Source organism: Falco punctatus (assembly GCF_963210335.1).
Source record: "Falco punctatus genome assembly, contig: scaffold_27, whole genome shotgun sequence".
Classification (NCBI taxonomy): domain Eukaryota; kingdom Metazoa; phylum Chordata; class Aves; order Falconiformes; family Falconidae; genus Falco; species Falco punctatus.
Window position 1 is genome coordinate 1782347 of NW_027660117.1, and position 21868 is coordinate 1804214.

Below are 21868 nucleotides of genomic sequence, written 5' to 3' on the forward strand. Positions count from 1 at the left end.
GGCTGTGCATTATTGCCAAGGAAAAGAGGTCAGTTTTCTGACCACAGAAAGCAGGGAGCAGAACTTTTCTGCTGTGCCTGACACGGCTGCCAGGGCAGGGTGAGAAGCAGCAAGAGAATTCCTTCCTCGAACCCTCTCCAGGGGAGCAGCCCTGCACTTTCCCAAGCCATGTTTTTTGGTTCTGTATGGGTGTAAATGTGCTGTGTCAATTTCCTCACCAGAGAAAGCAGGGAGCAGAACTCTTGTGCTGTGCCTCACATGGCTACCATGCACGGTGGGAAGCAGCGAGAGAATTCCTTCCTGGTACCTTCTCCAGGGGAATTTCCCAGTTCCCGAGAGACTCCTGGCACTGGCTGCAAGGGGGCTCCCAGCCGAAGGGTGGGCCTGGGGGTTGTTGGGGTGGGAATTGGTGATGTCTCCTTTCCTTAGTCACGTTAACACTTTGGGATAACAAATGGATGCTTCGCTCCTATTGCTCTTTTATCATATTGCTCACAGTAACTGCTACTGGTTCCTTTTATCATATTGCATGCTATTTGCTTTTATTGCAATATAAGAAACTGCATTTGATATATTCCATTATTTGATATACTTGATAGATTTGATTATATTTGATGTGGAGTTCAGCTTTGCTGTGTATCCAGTCAGCCAGCAAAACATAATTCGGCGTAGTCGGCAGCGTACGAAGTAAAACTCTCTCTGTTTAGGAAAAAAAAAAATGTTCCTCGACTTGCTATTGTCAGGTGGGAACCATTGCCTTATGGTGTTTGGGCCAGAGTGGTCTGGTGGTGCTGGGCAGTTGGGCCATGCCAGGGACAGAGGGACGGGGGCAGGGGAGGGGGCGGGGGGAAGGGGTTTAGGGAGGGACGGGTGGGAATCGATGAAGGTGTTTAGGGGTGGAGCGGGGTGTGTGGGGGTGGGGGGTGGGGCAAGGATGTGTGTTTGTGGGAGTGGGTGTATGGGGGGTGGGGGAGGTTTGAGGAGGCGGGTGTGTGTGTATTGGTAAACCTGGGTATGGGGGTGTGGGGGGTGTGGGTGGGGGGGTGTGGAGGGTGTGTGTGTTATTTAGAGAACAGAGTGGGGAGCCTGGGGGAAGGGTTTTAGGGACGGACGGGAGGTTTGATGAAGGCCTTTAGGGAAGGACCGGGGATCTGGGGGAAGGATTTTAGGGACGGACCGAGGGTGGGGGAGGGCTGCACCAGGGTCTGGGGGAACAGGTTTTAGGGCCAGGGCGGGGAGGTGGAGGTGGGGGATGATTTCAGGAACAGCCTGGGGTGGAGGAGGGTGTCAAGGGAAGTCTTTCAGGGTTGTTTGGGGGGAAGGATTTTAGGGACGGATGTGGTGTCTGGCGGGACGTTTGATGCCACTGTATAGATTCCACTGTATATACATTTATGTCCAGGGATTCTGCTAAGGGGAAGCTGCTGGCTCGGCAAAGGGACAAGATGTCTGAGCTCCCCAGTTGCCACGCTCTGATTTGGTGTGTAGCTCTACGTTAAACACACCTGCGCACAAAGGTTAGGCCAAGCTGACTCTCTAAAGCTGTTAGAAGTGACGAATTAAGGGACCTCTCATCCAGGGAGTCAGCCTTGGGAAGGATGGGGAACAAAGAATGCATGGGGGAAAGATCTGCGTTCTCTTCGGTGATGCAGAAAGAGCCTCTGGGTGAGGACGTTGTGGTCGCAGGAGGAGACAAGCCGATAGAGTGCTGCGATCCGCAGAATGTTGGTTGGAATTCGGACAAAGGTAATTGTTGTGGGGGGAGATCGTGACCTCTGACTCAGATAGCCCCCCGAGAGAGGGCAAGGCCCCGCCTGGGGAGCACGGGGAGCTAGTAAAAAACCTCAGCAGTGCTGTCTGAGGGTGTGTGCTCGTTTGCATTAAAGCAAGCAACTTGTAACCCATCCGGTGCCTGACTGAAAATGCATGTGTAATGCGCTATGAGTGTGCAAGTGCTCTGCTGTCCATAGTGCGTACCCTCGAGGAACTGGGTGAGCACGCTCAGAGGAAACATTCCCCCGTGCTCCCAGCACTGCCATAAAGAATGCCGGCCTTCTGAAACTTGCAAGCAAGTCTTAGAGGGTTTTTCTCCCTGACCGACTTTATGGTATCATTCCCACCATACTGGAGAGAGCAAATCTTTTTCTCTTTGGTGGTGAAAGCAGCTTGGGGAGCGTCACTGAAGTGCAGCACTATTTTAACCTCAGGTCTAAAGTGCCACCGGTCCTACCGTGGAATACATCCTTCCTCAGGCTTTCAGCAAACGGAAAGGATGCATCAAACCCACCCCACAAACATGTCCTGCACTTTTTTAATCTTTCCTGGAACGTGGGGACATGACCCTGCTGGGCCATCAGTGCCACCTGCCTGGGAGCCAAGATGGTGCCTTTACATCCCAGGCTAAGGACTTACCTTCTTTTTTTTCCTTTTCAGCGACTTTAGAGCCATTCTTAGGGAGGCTGGTTAAGCTGGTTTACTGCACAGCTGGTCGCCAGTGGAGGGAAACGGTAAGCTCCGCTATTGCCTTTGGTGTTTACTTGTTACCTTGTCGCTCGTTTGAGTGATCTTACCATGCCCCGGCAAGCAGAAGCTATCACGGCACTTTAGGCCTTGGTCTAATAGTCATGCAAAGCAATATTGAAAGTCATTCTGAGATCTGGAAGAGGCCCCAATGTGCATTTTATAAAAGTGCATCTTGGCTGCTCTTTATCTTTGTATGGTTTTTTTCCCCGTTTCTCCAGACTGTTGAAGCTCTGAAAGGTGCCAATGAGCTGCTCTCCCTCAGTTTGCTCCTTTGCCTTTGGGGAGTGCGTTTCATGTTTTCTTCATGGCTTTGCAGAGGAGAAAATCCATGAATACACCACCTTGTTTTTTTCACCTAAGCTAATTTCAGAAACTGCCTCCTTTAACTTAGACATGAAACTCTTCTTAACCTCTTTGTGCACTTGTAGAAAAGCAGGGTGGGGTGGGGGGTGGGGGATGGGGGTGTCTTCAGGAAGTGCCCGCAAAAGAGCCTTTAGGAGACCCTGTCCCTTGACTCACATGTGGGGTAGTGAAGAGTCTGAGAAAGTCACGGGTGTTTTGGTGTTCACCAAAGCAGGTTTTCGTTTTGGTTTTTTTTTTTTCTTATTTTCTTTTTTATCTTATGTAGCTTATGTCACCAGGTAGTGACAGCCCGGGGGTGACAGGAGGGGACAGCAGGCAATGGCAGCCTGGAGGGTGACAGGAGGGGACAGTAGGTGGGGACAGGCCTGGGGGGTACAGGAGGGGAGAGCAGGTGTTGAAAGCCTGGCGGTGACAGGACCTCAGGCGCCAGATCATGGGCCGCGAGAGGCTGAAGGCAACTCACTGCGACCTGCAGGTCACCAACGCCCAGACCATGGAAGGTGCGTGGGGGCAGCGGGCGCGGGATGCGGGGACCGGCCGGCTGGCGGCGGCGCAGGTGGCCAGTGAGGCGGTTGGGCCGCGGCCGGCAGCGGTGACTTGTGCTGGGGCCTCAGAGCTGCTCTTCCGTGGTTGTGCGCTGGCAGCTGGCGTCAGGGCTGTGTGCGCAGCCAGGCACAGCAGCGTACGGGGTCGATGGGCGACACCGCGCGTGGAAGAGGTTTGGTTTCTGGGACCCTTCTAGGTAAAACGATAAGGAAATGTGGGACAATGCCTTGTAATCACAAACCTGCCAGATTTCTTTGAAAGCCGGCAGAGAAGGCTGAACGTGATAGAAAAGGAGTGGATGGCTAATTTGAAGGGGAAAAAAGTGGGTTTGGTGACTGAAATTTGTCTTCAGCTACTTTTACTCCACCGCATTGGAAAAGTGGTGCTTGGCTGTTGCAGAAACTGCTCAGTAGCAACGTTTGGGATCAAGAGTGTATCTGTGAGTGAGAATCTATGCAGACCCTGGAAAGCCATCTTGTAGACGAGCGTTCTGTCTAAAGTATACTTGGCATTTCTTGCCAATACAGCTTCTTTGCTACACCAAAGACATTTTCATTCAGATGCTATTGGGCATCATTTCTTCTTTTCTTTCAAACGGTGCATTTTTTTCCTGGTACTGCGTGTTAGACGGTGTCAGGGCAATACTGAAGTTTTATGGCAGATCACTTATGGTGAATATACCTAAAAATGTTCTTCGAGAAGCCCTAAGTTCTTTTGAATCTCAGAAATGGTGCTTGATTCTCAGAGACGGTAATGGTTTCGTATTACTTAGCGTGCTGTCTCAGTTTGGTAATCTACCATCTGGCAAAGCTTGCATGTGATTAAAGACTTTGGGATATGACAGAAATAAAAAGACTTGGAAACCATTTCCATTCCTTAAACATTCAAATTTTACCGGGTGTTTTGTTTTGTTTTTTTCTTTTTTTCCTGTGGTTCTGTGACATTCTCTCAACAGTCTTTTCTTTACAATGTGTACTCATAGGTGTTTTCCCTCTTCCTGTTTGTTGTATTAAAACTTAAACAGGATGACATGCCTGCCACATGTGGTAACTGTAACTTTGGCCCCAGCCTTTCCAGTGGTTGGACCTAAACACGCTGTTTACCTACAGATAGGTAAAGTATGTTCAGGAGAGTATCTGTGAGGAGACTTAACAGCACGGTGTTAGGGGTCTTGGGGGTGTTACGGGGTCGCGTGTCACACGGCGGTAGAGATAGACATGCAGGTAGAGGCAGATGTACAGGTTGTGACACAGATACTTACTGGAACTTCTGTAAGGGTGTCTTCCCTGTGGAAATGCAAAAATCCCCCAGTGGTTGTCAGAGCAAAGCTAAGGAATACATTTCAGTGTCATACACGTGTCTGCCAGATTTTGGGGTTTTATACATAACCGTGAATTTCCGTTTTTGTTGAACAGCATCTGCGTGCCTAAAGTCACCTTCAGAAGATGAAGGAAAGAACTCGGCCAGGATGTTCTGCCTAAAGGGGGTTCTTGGAGATCTTCCCTGTGGAGATACGGTCGTGGGTTTTATAACTTGGTGCAGGAGTCCTGACTAAATGGTGACATGATCTTGGAAAGACCCTTCAGTGAACCTTGAGTGAAGATGGCCAATTGTTCAGATTTTTCCGGGCCGCGTGATCACAGAAATCTCGTAATAGAAGCAATGCTAATAGAAGCTGAAAGTAAACAGGATTTTAAACATCACTGGGGGGAAAAAAAAGAGATGGTGGACTCTTTTTGAAGATGGTGGGAAGGCAAAATGGATGGTTGGGATGTGTTTGAAAAGGTGGGAGGCAGGGTGGGGGTGTCCTCTTCCGTGCTCGCTATTATGGAGACATGTTCTAGGGTTTTGTAAGCTAACAGGAGCAAAAGCAATGAAAGTTAGATCAGGAAAGAACCTCATGCTTTAGCAGACACTGCTTAGTGACTTTAGAGACCATTTTGCTGTTGGCGTTGAAACGATTCCAAAAAAATGGGAAAGATTTTGCTGCTTGTGTTTGACTATCAGACCTGAAGATTTCTGGAAAGGTACCGTGAGATGATGAAAGCATGACGCTGTGTGTAAAATGTTGCTTTTCTATCTGTAAAGGGATTCCCTGAAGTGCTACGTGACGACATGTTAATATCACTCTTACAAACTGACTGATGCTTTCTCTGTATTGATGTTGTTTCCAGAATACACAGATGATAATGCCCTGATTCCGGGGAACTCATCGGTAACTGTTAGGGGAGTCCCTGTTAGAGGAGTTAAAGCTACCGGCAAAACAGACCTTGGGTAAGTAGCCATAACGCGTTGTGTTCTTTGGGAGGGGTTTCAGTGTGTTCACCTTCTTTGTGGCTGTTGGTTTACGGAGGCATTCAGGGTGTATCTTTCTTGTTAAAGCTGCTGTTAACTTTTGTTGTGGCAGGGCAGATTTGAATGTATCTGTCCCAAAGCAGACTTAGATTTTTCAGCCCGCTGGGACGTGGCATTCAAGCTCCAACAGTGGTGACTGTTCAGATGTTTGAATTGGGTTTGTTCTTGGGCTTGGTTTTTCTGAGAGTCAAGTTCTCCATCCTGTTTCCTCTATGCAGAGAGATCCCTTATTGTATGCTTTTGCTTGTATTGCTTTTAGAGTAAACGGAGAGACACATTGCAGTGTGAACTGGTGATTTGTTCCCATCTGCCAGCAGTCCGAGTCTCCGTGTTTGCCTGCTTCCTTTGTTTGGGGGAGGGGGGCAGGGTATTCTTACACCCCAAAGCGGGGTGTGTGTGTGGGCTGCATACTGTCTCCAGAGGAAAGACTGAGAGTGGCCAGCTGGCAAACCGTGCAAACAAGAAGTTTCATTCTTAAGTGCTTCCTATTAGATTCCTAAAGACAATGTCTATGTCGGGCAAGAGAAAAAGAACAACATCCTAAAGCGTATTGCCTTTTGTGCCAGGACGGTGAAGGAACAGTTGATCTTTTCCAAACCTGAAGCTCAGAAAGCAGTTGAGCACTTTCCCAAATGTTAGTAGTTACCTTTCTAAGTTTGATTTCACCCTAAGCTGCTCTCTGTGCTCCAGGTATTACTGCTGTATTCCTCAGATTTATGGAGGACAGAGAATCTGATTACAATTGCAGATACTCAAATGTAAGCCTGACTACAGCATTGTCGCTGTCATCGATGTATTCGTACAGTTCAGTTCTGTATCAGCTGCATCAGCATGGTTTGAATGCTCATGTTTTCAAGGCTTCTTCAAGACAGACCTCTCCTCCACCGTTAGTAGATATTATTGACTTGTGGTTTTGCCATGTCTTTCTAATGTTAGTTCTCAATAAATAGAGTGTACTGGCGCGTTACAGCGTGTCTCAAACAAACAGTACAGCAGCATCCTGTACCCATGAAGCATCTGCAAGCAAAACCCCCTGAATTTATGTGGCTCCCCTGTAAGCTTTGGGCATATTACTGCAGGAGGTGTTGCAGTGCTTTCAGGCGCTACCAAGACTTTCTGGATGCCACAGCACTGTGCTTCTAAACATGGCCTGGTTTGGGGGGTTAATTTAGGTGGGGATGCTTAGTGCTGTCTTGTCAATATAGCCTCCATTTCTGGTTGGATGGCACCCTCTCCTGGTGTTGGAATGCTGCCCTAAAATGAGAGGCTAGGTGCCACTAGCATCAAAGATCCAAGAAATGCCTGCACGTGGGGGTAAGGGATGAATGCCGCTGCTCTCCTAAAGTTGCAAATGGATTGGGCAGGTTAGCTTTCTATTCCTTCAGCTGGAAACATTATGGAAACAACTGGTAGAGTCGTTAGTGTTTGGGAATGCTGAACGCATGGTGTCACGGTGGAGAGGCCTTCAGAAATGCGTTAGTCACCTTGTAGTATCTTCCTCAAGGCAAATGGATGGAGAAACCCTGGTGTGGTAATCTAAAGCACTTCCTCATGTTCAGGAGGTACGTGGCTGTACTTGCGAGCCTGGTGGTGGTGTAGCAGTGGCAGGAAGAATGAGCCTTTCTATTTGTGCAGGACCGGCACAGCAGCCTTTGGGTTGCCTCTGCTCGTGGGACGCTTTGGATGATGTATGAATTGTTTGTTAACTGATGGACGGTTGCATGTTTGATTCATGAGTAGCATGCAGGTACAGACCAATGAGTATGTGGAATCTCGGCAAGGGCTTGTGTGTCATAAGTGTTTCCTAAAATATTGTAGCATGTTCAAGATGATCCTAAAGCAAATTCTGGTAATCCAGGCTTTTTTTCTTATTTTTTTAACACAGGCCTCCTCGACCACAGAAAATCCTTGGAACTGCTTTCAGGTGATGTTTCTACTGCTATTGGTAGTCACTTTAGGCTAGAGGATAGTAGGTACCTGAACACAGTGCTTGGGCTTCCACAAAGAAACACTTTTCTACAGACAACTGTTCTTGTTTTGTCAGGGGAGTGTAGAAACCAAAGTGCTCTATCTGGTACCTGTTTGTGATAGTGGGGCTATGCAGATTGCCTGAAGGTGCCTTCATATTTGGATGGCTGACTATTTAAGAACCGAAAACTGTAGCACAGTCTTCACAGTTTTGAGACTTAGAGAGCAGAAAGAAAATATGTGAGGACTTCTTGCACTGCTGTATTCTGTATCTTAGAGTAATTGGGGACAAAGAAGGAATGGGATTTGGGGTTTTATTTCAGTTGCACTGAATGTACCAGGAGAGCACACTTTATGTATAGAAATAAATTTCCATATTCATAAGACTATCAGAACACAGTGTTTTGGTGTTCAGGTTTTATAAACTGTTTTCACGGCTTTATGTTGGTTACGAGTGCTTTATTTTAAGTTCTGATCATCTTTTTTTCTTCTTCTAGAACTCAAACTGAGCCAGCGAGTAGAACATCAAAAGAGGTATGTAAAGACACAAGCTGAAACTTTTTTCTACATGCTGCACCTAAGTCTAAGAAATGTAGCCTTGTACTAATTCTTTTATATATATAAAATATAAATGTTTTATATAGAATATTTGTAAGATATATATAGAAACATATTTTCCAGTGAAACACAGTGTATGCCGTAAATCCAGTGTATTTGATTCAGCATAGTGAAAACTGAGCAATGCCAACATTTGCGCGGTTCTAATGTGAATAATGGTATTTGTGCCTAGTAAGGCATTGCATTTCGTACTGACTAGGCTAGAATATTTCTTGTATGACTGTGTGTTGTACAGATAATGTAGGCTCATTTTTAGAGCTTGCAGGTTCAAGGTTTGCACCACTGAACTTGGTGCCACTCTTCAGTACACCACCACTTTGAATTTACATTTGGAAAAGGGGCAGCATTTTTCTTCAGTTCAGAAAACACTGTCGTTCTGCTGCTAAGACATGAATAAGTAACTCGAGGAGATACTTGACTGGTAATGGCCTAGATCTCCATTTGGCCCTTGGGTGGAATGCTACGTGCAACGATGCATTTCAAAATAGCCCTCATAGTACAAACATTACTTTGCGGTGGTGTTTGCTTTTCATCTGTAAGTATAACTGCTTTTTCTTCACTCGAATGGTGTGATGCATTACACGAGCTCTAGGTCACGGGATCTGATCACTTTGTAAGCTCTTAGGATAACTTAATCTAGAAATTCATGAACTTGGGGTCTAATGAAAGTAAATGAAAGACAGCGCAAAAACTATACTGCGTTCATGAACCATACCTGTGTGCATTTAGAAAATGTTGAGCTATTAACTGATTAATTTATAAACTGCACTGACAATGTTTCCTGTAGTGACACTTCCTTCTCAAATAAACGGAAATATTTTTTTTAGATCCTTTTGAGCTGAAAATGGACAGCTTCCTTGACCCTCCGTCTTTTAAGCAGTTGTGAGCATTTGACAAGGGTCCCCCTCTGAAGTATCCTGAGCGATAGATTGATCTCAAGAGGGGTTGGTTACTTTAGTTTCTTCTCATTAACAACGCAGGCATACTTCAGCCCTTTAAGGTTTGTACTTTGTTCTGAACAAATCCAAATTCCACTGGCTTGGAGGTGGCTCTTTTAAGTGGCACTCAGAGGATATAGTGCGGGCTTTCATACAGCAGTAGGGGTGTATGTAGAACTTAAATATGTGTTTAATTTTTCTGAATAGATTGGCGACTCTTCCGCACCTCTTTCTCTGGCACAGCTTATTAAGGTATGTTTAGATGTACTTTCTTGTGAAATAGTGGTTTTAAACCTTACACTGTGCTCTCTAGCTGGATAACTGCTGTAATATGAGAAAAAACATTAGTTGTTAATAACTCAGAGTGTTTCTCCTAACTTTAAAATGTGCGTATACTTTGATACTATCCTGTAGAGAATAGTTCCCAGCTTGGGAAGATGGAAGGGGAGCACCTTATTGGCCTCAGTGTAATGCTGCAGTATTACTCATCTGCAAGACACAAAGAAGCAGCACTTCAGAAGCTGTTTACCATTTTTCATACGTCCCGTTAATTCTTCATTGGAAACTAACACAAATTTTACAGAAGAATTTAATTGGCTGTAAGTTATGGACATTGCTGGGGCCTTTGCAACAGCCAGAACAGACGTGTTTCTGGAACATGGACAATTGCATGGCTGTTTTTGAATTACTAGTCATTACCTAACCCTATGGTAGGTATGACCTAACCCTAAGTCTGAATTTTAAGAGATAACCTTAAGACTTCACCCTATGACGTATGCCTATGCCTTAAGCCTAAGACCTATCTCTAAGACTTATGACTCAACCTTAAGATTTAACCCTGAGAGTTAACCCTAAGACTTAAGCTTAAGATTTAATGTTGGGCCTTAACCTTAAGACTTACATTTAAAAGTTAATATTAAGACTTACACCCTAAGACTTAAACTTAAGACTTAAACTTAAGACTTAAATCCTAAGATTAACCCTGAGACTGAACCCTGAGACTTAAATCTCAGACTTAACCTTAATACTTCACCATAAGACTTAAACTTCAGATTTAACATTAAGATTGAACCATTAGACTTAAGGTTAAGTTTTAACCTTAAGTCTCAACCCTTAGACTTAACCGTGAGACTTATCCATAAGACTTATCCCTAAAACTTAAAACGGAGACTTAAACCTAAGATTTAACCTTAAGACGCAACCCTAAAACGTAGCCCTGAGACTTATCCTTGAGACTTAACCTTGAGACTTAATCCTGAGACTTAGCCCTATGACTTATCCCCAAGACATACTTCTGAGGCTTAACCCTAAGACTTAACCTTAAGGCTCAACCTTAAGAGTTAACATGAAGACTTAACCCTGAGATTTAACCATAAGACTCAACTTTAAAACAAAACCTTAAGATTTAAACTTAAGACATAACCCTGAGACTTATCCTTGAGACTTAACCTTGAGACTTAATCCTGAGACTTAGCCATATGACTTATTCCCAAGACATACTTCTAAGGCTTAAACCTAAATACATACTTCTAAGGCTTAACCCTAAGACTTAACCTTAAGAGTTAACATTAAGACTTAACCCTGAGATTTAACCATAAGACTCAACTTTAAAACAAAACCTTAAGATTTAAACCTAAGACATAACCCTGAGACTTATCCTTGAGACTTAACCTTGAGACTTAACCCTGAGACTTAACCCTAAGACTTATCCGCAAGACTTAACACTTCAGACTTAACTCTAAGACTTAAAGTTAAGATTTAACCCTAAGACTCAGTCTATAAGATGTAAACTTAAGACTTAACCTGAAGACTTAAATTTAAGACTTAACATTAAGACTTAACTCTAGACTTTACCCTAAGACATAATCCTGAGACTTGACCCTGAGACTTAATCCTAAGACTTAACCTAAAGTTTAACTTTAACACTTAACCCTAAGACCGAACCCTAAGACACAACCAGACGACTTAACCCTGAGACTTAACCTTGAGACTTTACCGTGAGATTTAACCCTGGGATTTAACCCTAAGTCTTAATGCTCAGACTTAACTTTAAAATGTACCATTAAGACTTAACCTCAAGACTTAACCTTAAGACTTAACCTTAAAACGTATACTTAAGATTTACACTAAAAACTTAACCCTAAGACTTAACCTGTAAGACTTAACCCTAAGACTTAACCCTATGACTTATACTTAAGGCTCAACCTTAAGACTTAACTTTAAGGCTTAACCTTAGAATTAACCGTAAGAGTTAAATTTTAAGGCTTAACCCAAAGATGTAACCCTTAGTCTTAACACTGAGACTTAAACCTAAGACTTAACCTTAAGACTTAACCCTAAGACTTATGCCCAAGACTTAACTCTAAGCATTAACCCTAAGACTTATACTCAGGAATTAAGCTTTATACTTAACCCTAAGACTCAATCCATAAGACTTAAACTTAAGAGTTAACGTTAAGACTTAACATTAAGACTTAACCCTAAGATTTAAGCTTAAGACTTGTCCTTAAGACTTAACCCTAAGAGTTAACCTTAACACTTAAATATTAAGACTTAACCCAATGAATTATCCTTAAGATAAATTTTAAGACTTAACCTGAAGACTTACCCTTAAAACTTAACCCTAAGACTGAACCCTAAGATTTAACCTTAAAACTTAACCTTAAGATTTACACTCATGATTTAACCCTAAGACTTAACCTTATGACTTAAACTTAAGGCTCAACTTTAAGACTTAAGTTAAAGACTTAACCCTGAGAATTAACCCTAAGACATAACCTTAAAACTTAACCCTAAGTCATAACCCTAAGACTTAAATTTTAAGACTTAACCCAAAGAGTTATCCCTAAGACTTATCCCCAAGACTTAACTCTAAGGGTTAACCCTAAGACTTAAACTTAAGCATTAAACTATAGACTTAACCCTAAGACTAATCCTTAAGACTTAACATTAAGCATTGACTTAACCTTTAAGACTTAACCATAAGACTGAACCTTAAAGACACAACCTTAGGAATTAACCCTGAGACTTAACCTTGAGACATAACCCTGAGATTTAACCCTAAGACTTAATGGTAAGATTAACTTTAAGATGTACCATTAAGACTTAACCCCAAGACTTAACCTTAAGACTTAACCTTAAAACTTAACCTTAACATTTACACTAAAGACTTAACCTTAAGACTTAAGCCTATGACTTAAACTTAAGGTTAAACCTAAGGTTAAACCTTAAGACTTAACCCTGAGAATTAACCCTGACATAACCATAAGAGTTAACCCTATGTCATAACCCTAAGACTTAAACGTAAGAAATAATCCTAAGACTTAACCCGAAAACTCAACCTTAAGACTCAACCCTGAGACTTAACCCTAATATTTTACCTTAAGACTTCACCATAAAAATTAACCCTAAGACGGAACCCTAAGATTTAACCTTAAGACTTAACATTAAGACTGAACCTTAAGACACAACCTTACGACTTAACCCAAGACTTATGCCCAAGACTTAACTCTAAGAGTTAACCCTGAGACTTAAACTTAAGAATTAAACTTTATACTAAACCCTAAGACTCAATCCATAAGTCTTAAACTTCAGAGTTAACTTTAAGACTTAACCTTAAGACTTGACCTAAAGACTTAACCCTAAGGCTTAGCCTTAACACTTAAATATTAAGACTTAACCCAAAGACTTATCCCTAAGATAAATTTTAAGACTTAACCTGAAGACTTAACCTTAAAACCTAACCCTAAGAATGAAGCCTAAGACTTAACCCTAAGATATAACCTTAAGACCTAACACTAAGACTGAACCTTAAGACAGGCCCCGGGCCTGAGCCATCTCTGCAGGGATGAGGCCTTCCTTGGCGTCCGTCCCTCAAACCCTCCCTCCGGCCCCCACGGTCCGTCCCTAAAACACTTCCCCTCTGGCCCCCAGTCCCTGCTGGCCCTGAAGGCCGGCCACAGCACTTGGTTTCAAGCCTGAGCTGGTCATGTCATGGCTGTTCTGGAATGTGTACAGTGAAAGAAGAGATTGAAATGGCAAATGTTCCCTCTCAGGGTGGTCCCATGCTGGCAAAGGTTGTCCAAGGAGGTTGTGGGCTCTCTGTCCTTGCAGATCTTCAAAGGCCAAGGGCACACAGTCCTCTGCAACCTGCTGTAGGTGAGCGTGCTGGAGCAGAGGGCTTGGCCCAGAGGACCTCCATGGGTCCCTTCCAACCCCACCCTCCCGTGTGGCTCTGTGCTTTGCTTTTCCTCCTAAAGGCCCTCAACTCAGCCCCGATGCCCGCTGGAAAGGGTGCTGGGGCAAGGGACGATCCCAAACTCCTCCCCTTCCCAGGGTCCTTCCCAGCACAAGAGCTCCCCACTCCGGAAGACACGATGGCAGACACAGTCAGGAGAGGGAAAAGATTCTTTTATTGTCAACACCAGCTGCGAGGGCCCAGGAGTCACAGCGGTTCAGCCGGTGAAAATCAGTCAGCACCTGCAACGACAGAGTCAGAAAGCTCTGATAAGCCCCCAGAGGCAGGAAGAGGCAGGATTTGGTTCCCCCTTCTTTGGAGGACACTGTTTCTGAGGAATTCCTCATGACCCAGAAGGGAGAGCTCTTGCTGGCCTCCACTAGGGACCTTCTCCCCAGGGGTGATGTCCCTAGGGAGCTGTGCGTGCGCAGGGATGCTGACAGTGCCCCTGTGCCACACAGCAGGGCTCGACGGGGAGCCCCTGGGGAGCTGCCGTGGGGCTCATCCCAAACCCTGCTCAGCACCAGCCCTCGCCGGCCCTTGCCAGCCAGCTGGGCTGACTTAGGGCCGTGTTCAGACTCGGGAAAGATGGGCAGCAGCGCCTGGTACGCACCTGGCCTTCCTGACGTGCTGCACCTTCCTGCATTTTCTCAGGTTTGGGTCAGCAAAATGAGTTCCTCTCTTCTCCGTTTTATTTTTGCTGTGCTGTCCCTCTCCTCTGCCCAGATTTCTTTTCTCTTTCTTTTCCTCGAGTTTTCCTTCTCCTGGTGGGATCCTGAAAAACTTTCCATCCCACAGCGTGATGAGATGGGGAAAGCCCCAGGCCCCTGCAGTGAGCTCTCAGGTCAGGCAAGGGGAGCTCTTCCTACCTGGTTTCCTGGGGCAGGCTGGTCAGTTTTTGCAGGCATGCCAGGGACTCTTCCGTGCCCTCGGGGGTGGCTGGAGGCAAATCTGGAGGTGCCTAAACCAGAAATTTGGGAGGTAACGGGTGGCAAGTAACGGCCTGGGGTAGTGAGGGCCTGACTGCCAAATTGCCATCTTAGCTCTACAGAGGAGATGCTGGTTTGCATCATGCCCATTTTGCACAGTCCAGCCAATGCAGCCTAGACTTGATGAAGCTGCGACGGAGTAGGATTTGAGCAAAAGCCCTCTCAAGGTGACAGCTACTCCCTTCTGTCCTTTTGTGGGTATTTTGTAGGTATGTTTTGTTTGATGAAGCAGATCATACTTAATGAAATGCATTCCAGAAACAGCCTTTCCAGTTTTCCTTAACACGTACCACTCTGGGGGGAGAGGAGGAGCCCCAAAGGCACAAGAGAGCAGCTGCCAGGAGGAGGCCCAGCAGCTACTTGGCCTCCTGGGAAATTACTGTCCCACTTGAGACATGTTGTCCCAGTGTCTGTGGAGCTGCCGTACCTCTGCCGCTTTGGGCCCTGACCCTGTGTCTCCCCCAGCTCCTCTTTTGATGTCCAGCAGAGAGGCGTCTGCATCCAGAAAGGCTTTTGCTGGACGCTGGGTGTCTGCTGTGCCTGCAGGGCCACTTTGCTCTTCGTGCTGCAGCTCTGGAAAGCAAAAGCACGTGCAGCAGCGTGACTTCTTGGAAGTCAAGAACATCTCAAGCAAAGCCCAGCCGAGCCCTACACCGCTTGTCTCCTCAACGTTGAGGTTTCTGGCATCCCAAGCCCCAGTGTCTGTGACAAGCCTCAGCCCCTCCTCCTACCTGTGCGCCTGTCCATGGGTGCTGGCACCTCCTCGGCTGATGGAGGGGAGAGGCCGGCCACCTCCCCCCCAAAGATGTCCCCGCAGTTTTCAATCAGGAACTCCACCAGCACGTTCACCTGCAGACATGAAAGCCTTGGTCTCAAGCCAGGTGCCTGCAGACGTGTCAAGCAGCCTTTCCCGCTGCTGACCCTTTGTCTGCGCAGGTGGCTGCGGCTGGGGGTTGCTCTTCCAGGCACCCAGCCCACCAGCCCTGGCTCAAGGGAGGAGGCAGCCAGGGACCTCTCAACAGCCAAGCTCCGATGGGCCGGGAAGGCAGCAGCCGGCTGCTGGGTAGGGCGTACCTTCTCGGTCACTGCCAGCATGGCCTGCAGCGGGAGCAGGTCCTCGTTGGGTGGGCTCAGCAGGTTGGGCCCGACGCAGATGGCCAGGTTGCTGCAGCTCATTCTGCTGGTGGCTGCGTTGTTGCCGATGTGCTGCAGCAGGGCCATCAGCCGCTTCAGGAGGAGGAGATTGGCCACAGGCAACTTGTCAGCCACCCTGAGGGAAGAGGAAGACAAGGCTGATGAAGCAGAGGGTGCCCACAAGCCGTGCCTGCAGCTGGCCCCAGGCGGGTGGGAGCCAGCAGCCGTGTTGCACAGCTTGGCAGCTGCCCGAAAAGACAGCTTTCTGAGGAACCCATGCTTTGCAGGCAGGTCCCAGAACTCTCCCGGTCCCTGCTCAACAGGCAGGCTGCTGCCCACACTTACGCTTTCAGCTCCTCCACCTTGGCCTGCTTGCTGGCCCTCTCCATGGCTGCCATCCAGTCCTCGTAGAGGTCGATGACGAGGAGCTTGGTGGGGATGCTTCGCAGGAATTCCTGCAATGCCAAGGGCTGCAGGTGAGCCTTTGAACGCTGCAGGCCAGCCAGGAGCTCCTCCAGCTGCAGCTCAGAAGCGCTCACCTTCAAGATGACGGCCAGCAGCAGTGCAGGCTGGCTTCCCACATCGACTTCCGTGCCGCGGTCCAGGGCCTCGCGTAGCTGCCGAAGTTCCGTGCCGCCGGCAGCTCTGCGGAATATCCCCTCCGTCGTCGGTCCTTCCTGGTGCAGGACAGCCAGCAGCTCCTGCAAGAGATGCAGGACAGTGGCTTGGCTGAGGAGCTGCCCTGCAGCAGCGGTGGCCGTGGCCAGAGCTCTTCCCCAGACTGGGCTCTGTCCCCCTGCAAAGGGGCTGGGAGCAGAGAAGCGTGAGCCACGGGCAGAGAGCCCAATTCCCCAGTACCTGGAGCCAGGGGACGCTGCCTGTGGACTGAGTGGGGGGCTGGGGACCCCGTGTGCAGGCTGGCTTACCTGGATGGGCCGGGGCAGCGTGTTGTCCTCCCCACAGAGGGCTGCCAGGGGCTGCCCAAAGAGCGCCTTGCTGCAGCCGGAGCCCGCCTGCCCTGGTGCCTGGGCAGCGGCCGGGGTGCGCCGTAGAGCAAAGGGCCAGGGCAGCCCCATCCTCCTCCTGCTGCTGCTGCTGCTCCCTCCTGCTGCAAAGGAAAACAGAGTAAGACGCCATCAACGGAGAACCCCAGGCCAGCGGTCCCAGAGCCTGCCCTGCCCTGCTCTGTCCTGCCCGCAGCACGATGCTGTGTAGTGCGGCAGGACAGGCAGGGAGCCAGCAGCTGGAACCGTGGCTTTGGCTCAGGAGCTGTGGCTTGGAGGCTGCCGAGAGCTGGTGTGCCACCAGGACAGCCTGTCCCAGCCCTTGCCCTGCCCTCCTGCAAGCTGTGGGCAGCCGCAGAGGCTCTGTGTCCTGCAGAAGCTCATGCAGCGGCCGCTCTCCAGCTGGTGTCCTTGCCAGTCCAGGTGTTGTCCTCCCGTGCGGTGCCCAACCTGCATGGCGACACTCAGGGGACAAGTGAGCACAGTTCAATCCATTGCAGGAGGTTGCCTTTCTTTCCCAAACTCACCTGGCTCGTGGCAAAGTCCTCCTGCGTTTGCAGATGGGGCCGTCGCAGGCCCTTGCTTGGGATGAGCCTGCAAGAACCAAGAATCAGGCTGCGCTTGGACAGCAGCCCCGCAGCAGAAAGGGCCAGCGGCGAGCTGCCCCCCGGAGCCAGCAGCCTGAGCATGGCAGAGCTGGGACCCTCTGCCCTCCCAGGCTCTCTGCCCCGTGCGGCAGGTTTCGTCCCAGCTCCGCCAGCCAGCCAGTACGTACCAGCGTTCCTGGTGTCTCCCCAACCCCCTCTGCTGCGGAGCGGTACTGTGGGAACCCCCGCCCTCCTGCACATGGTCACCCCACTCGCTGCACATCCCAGCACAGCCAGAGATGGGTGAAAGGCAGCCATTCTCACCTCTGCCTGTGCCTCCATCAGCCTCTCCAGGCTCCTGGCGCGCACTGTCCTCCACTGGGCGGGAGAGAAGGAGGGGAAGAAGGTGAGCAGCCATGGGTCTGCTGCTCGGCTGCAGGAGCAGTGCTTGGGGACAGGGCCCAGAGCAGAGAGACACTCACGGCGTGGCGGCGACTCAGCTCCTTCTCCAGGAGCTTGATGGATGTGAGACGGGTGACGCGGGCTCCCGTGCGTCTTTCTGGTGTCCTGTGCACCGGGAAGGGAGAGGGAGAGAGCTGGGTGAGCCCCAAGCCGTCTCTTGTCTCTTGTCAGGCAGCTGTGCCCGAGAGCTGCCTGCAGTCCCAGGGGCACCTTCCCCAGCTGGGGGCTGTGTTCCCCCGTGGGCCCAGCTTCTCCTGGAGCACGTCCCCGGCTTACCCCAGCAGCGTGGCCACCCACAGCTCCTTCAGTGCCTGGGAGCTGCAGAAAGAGAGGGGAGACAGCGTCAGGCCCTGCTGCCCCCAGCCCTGGGCAAAGGTGGGTGCCTGCACAGCCCTGCCCCGTGGGGCAGGACAGAGGCGCTGTCCAAGCCCTGGGTCGCTCTGTCCTGCCCGAGCAGCTGTATTTGCCCTTCCCTTCTGGGGACCAAAAGGTGACCAGGGGATGCAGGATGGGGAAACATCCCCCATCCCTCCCTCCCTGCCACCGAGCTGCCTGCTCCCTGCCCAGGCTCTGCACGCAAGGCAGAGGCCAGTATTCACGGGATGGCGTGGGCACGGCTGGGAAGCTCTCCTGCCCGACCACGACTCACCCAAAAGTGGCGATGCAGGAGCCGGTAGGCCAGGCGAGGATGACAGAGGTGCTGTCCTCATCGGTGCCTTGCTCCTCCTCCTCCTGTCCATCCTGCCCCGCAGCCTCCTTCCCGCTGCTGAGCACCCACAGCTGGTCCAGGGCCAGGCAGAGCTGTGGGCGCAGGCTGGTGCCATGTCTGCAGAGAGCAGAGGCGGGCACTGAGCTGGAGGGGGGCTCCTTGGGCTGGGTCCCCACGCGCAGAGCCCTGTCCCCCACCTGGCCTTGGGACCGACATTGGTGCCTCCAGCACCGAGGGGCCGGGGCCTGGGGCTGGTGCCAGGGTGTCCCTGGGCCGGGGCTGGGGGCAAGGATCTGGGCTCTGAGGGTCTTACCGCAACTTGGCGACCACCAGTTCCTTGTGGAGGAGGAGCAGGCGCCTCTCGCTCCTCTTGCGGCCCCGGGTCAGCCGCACGTCTGCGCTCAGCGCCGGCTCGGCATCGCTGAGAGCCTCCCTGCAGAGCAGAGCGTGGCGGGCATGAGCAACGTCAGTGCTGCGTGGCCCAGCTGTGCCCGTGTGTCCCCGAGCCCGGGGGGAGCCCACCTGGAGCTGCAGCAGCAGCAGGCCTGGCCCATCCTGCCCGGGAGAGGAGGGCCCTGGCTGTGCACCGAGGAGGGGGCCCAGCCGGCGACGGGGAGGCTGGGAAGCGGGGTGCTGGTGCTGTGGCAGCGCTCCTGGGCCAGAGGCTGCCTCCTGCCAGCGCCGCTGCGTGCCAGCACAGCTCTGCCGTGCTGCCTGTGGTGGCCGTGGGCTCCCCGTGACCAACGGTCTGAGCCCAACGGAAAGTGGGCGGAGCCTGGGGGGGCGGGGCTGGGGCCCTCTCCAGTATGGCCGGCCCTGCCTTGCCCGGGGGAGCCCCGAGCAGGACAGGGCAGGGGGCAGGGACCACCTCCCTGCGCCTGCGGCCAACGCTTTCACCTGGCTTTTTGACAGGGTCCTGCTCAATAAAAGAAGCTGTTTTTCCTAGAGATGGCCATTGTGGCTAGAGGCAGACTCCTCTTGGTGGAGGCCGGCCTAGCGGTTGGAAGGCCTCTGGCAACCAGGCCGTGCTAGGCCTCAGGCCCCAAGGCGCTGGAATTGGAGCAGGCCCACCGGGAGGAAAAACTTCCATTTTTACCAAAAGACGGGGGGACTAGCAGCAGTCAAGAGCCGCTCGTGTCCTGCCAGGCGCCACAGGGAAATGAAATGTGTGGTGAGCTTCAGCAGGAATTGTGGTGCCCCTGGAGCACCACCCTTGCTTGGGAAGGCTTTATCCCACCTGGGTGTTAAGGCTTCACCCTTGGCAATCAGGGCTGGATGAGCACCACCCAGGAGCCCCTGCCCTGTTAGCCATGACCTTCACCCAGCCAGTGGCCAACACGGCCAGGGGCGAGTCTGTGGGGTAGGCCATGACCATGGCAAAGAAGGGACCCATAGTCGGCTTTTGACGGCCCGTGTCTCGTTTCACTGTTGACCCTAAGCAATGCCTTGCTTCAAATAGAAGCCATTCAGAGAGTTACACACCCGCCCTTTTCAGGAAAAATGCAGGAAATCAGAGACGTGTAGCAAGTTCTCTGTTGGCTGTTGTACACCGCAGCAAGAAGCAGCGTGGGTCCAGTGGCTAATGCTGGAAGGGGAATTCAGCACTTGTGGGAAAGGGATATAAAGGCACTCTTGTGGGCCAGGCTGGGATTGGGGAGCCTGAGTGGGTGTCTGGGGTCCCAGCTTTCCCGCAGTGCTGACTGTGGTGCCTGCTGCTTGTTCTTCCCTGCATCGCCGGCTGCATCCACCTGATGGGGCTGTGCTTGGGAAGGGCTCCGGGGGTGAGCAAGCCCATGGGAGAGGGCTGCAGAGAAGCTCTTCTCCAGAGATCTACCAGAAACTGTGCAGAGCATCCGAGAGGATGCTCTGTGTGACAAGGGAAGGTGCCCGTTGGTCCAATGTATGGAGCCTGCAGGGCTCCCGTCAGGGTCCTTTGACCGACCCATCCTCCAGCCAGCAATCCAGGTGCTGGGGGGTCCCATGCAGGTCTCCTGAGGTACCCTTTAGCCCCGGTGAAGGTGTCATGCCTCAGTGTGTGCTTGCAGGGCATGTTTCCTTCCTGCTGACAAGGGTGGAATTGCAGTTAAATGCCCCTGGGCGATCCCGAGCCAAAAGCAGGTTTTTTTCTATGGGCCACACTGCTTTGCAGTCCATGTGTGTGGTTCAGCTCCTGCATGGGAGCTGAGGACACGAGGTGACCTAGCTCTGAAGCTGGCCACTCTTGCTCCAGGCAACTCCAGTTGCTTGCGTTTTCCTTCAGCTTCCCCAGCCTGATGATCTCCACTGTCACCTCCTCCCTGCCCTACGAGAAGTATCCCTCTCCCAGCCATTAGGACAGTGGCGCAGCACTCAGAATCCAGATCACTGGTAGAGAAGTAGGACAGAGGAAAAGAGAAGTTCTCCTTTGAAAGAAATCCTTCTTTGTCCTCCTTTAGCTACTAGTGGATGAAAAAAAGGGGGACAGAATTTCAGGCCAGCCACAGCACTGGCTTTCAAGCCTGAGCTTGTAATGTCATGGCTGTTCTGGAATGTGGTACAGTGAAATGAGAGATAGAAATGGCAAATTTTCCCCCTCAGAGCGGTCAAACGCTGGCAAAGGTTGTCCAAGGAGGTTGTGCAGCCTCTGTCCTTGGAGATCTTCAAAGGCCAAGGGCACACAGTTCTCTGCGACCTGCTCTAGGTGAGCATGCTGGAGCAGAGGGCTTGGCCCAGAGGACCTCCATGGGTCCCTTCCAACGCCACCCTCCCGTGTGGCTCTGTGCTTTGCTTTTGCCCTGGCAGAGATCTTCAGGGACTTTGCGTTCCATTTTGTGTTGCCTTAGGGCTACAATGTGCTGTGGTTTGGGGGCAACAAGGTTATGGTATGCCAGAGGTCAGGCGAGTTAGTGTCAAAGTGTGTTACTGTTATGGACAGAACCTGTGTTTGTTGGCCCTGTGTTCCTAGGGTTATGGCATTTTTATCTTGTCTTGCGATCTGTGTGGTTGTTTTTTTTGTGGAGAGTGCCTTTTTTCAGCTATTTTGCCTTTGTGGGGTTTGGATGGGGGCCTTTGGTTTGTGTATGATGTTTCTTCTGGTTGTTTTTCTGCTGGGCTGGTGGATGGTGGTGGTTTTTTCTGTCTTGAAACCATCGTTACAGGCCTAATATATCTCCTGCAGGTCAGGCAGTGTCACTTCTGGCGTGGTCTGACTCATTTCTGGTGAGCTGGTAGGTAGGTATGGAGGACTTGTGGTCCCTCCATGGAGGATGACTGCTAGAGGACTAAGAGGCAGATCTGTGGAGGGGTGAGAGGACTGCTGGCCCATAAGCAGTGACTGTCAGAGGATTAAGTGTACTTGAATTTACGTGGGCTTCCAAATTCATGGTTGTTTCTCCTGCCTTGCGGAAGAGCCATGGGAAGTCACCAGCCACACGGAAGGATAAAGGGTTTCCCACG

The 21868-nt window shown here is 50.2% G+C and overlaps 1 long non-coding RNA gene across 1 annotated transcript; it reads left to right on the forward strand.

The window, feature by feature from the left end:
• Window positions 1-1922: 1922 nt before the first annotated feature.
• On the forward strand, window positions 1923-21154 carry LOC308057951. Its single transcript, XR_013925565.1, has 3 exons — window positions 1923-2184; window positions 20430-20468; window positions 20674-21154. It is a non-coding gene; the product is annotated as an uncharacterized lncRNA (long non-coding RNA).
• The last annotated feature ends 714 nt before the right edge of the window (window positions 21155-21868 follow it).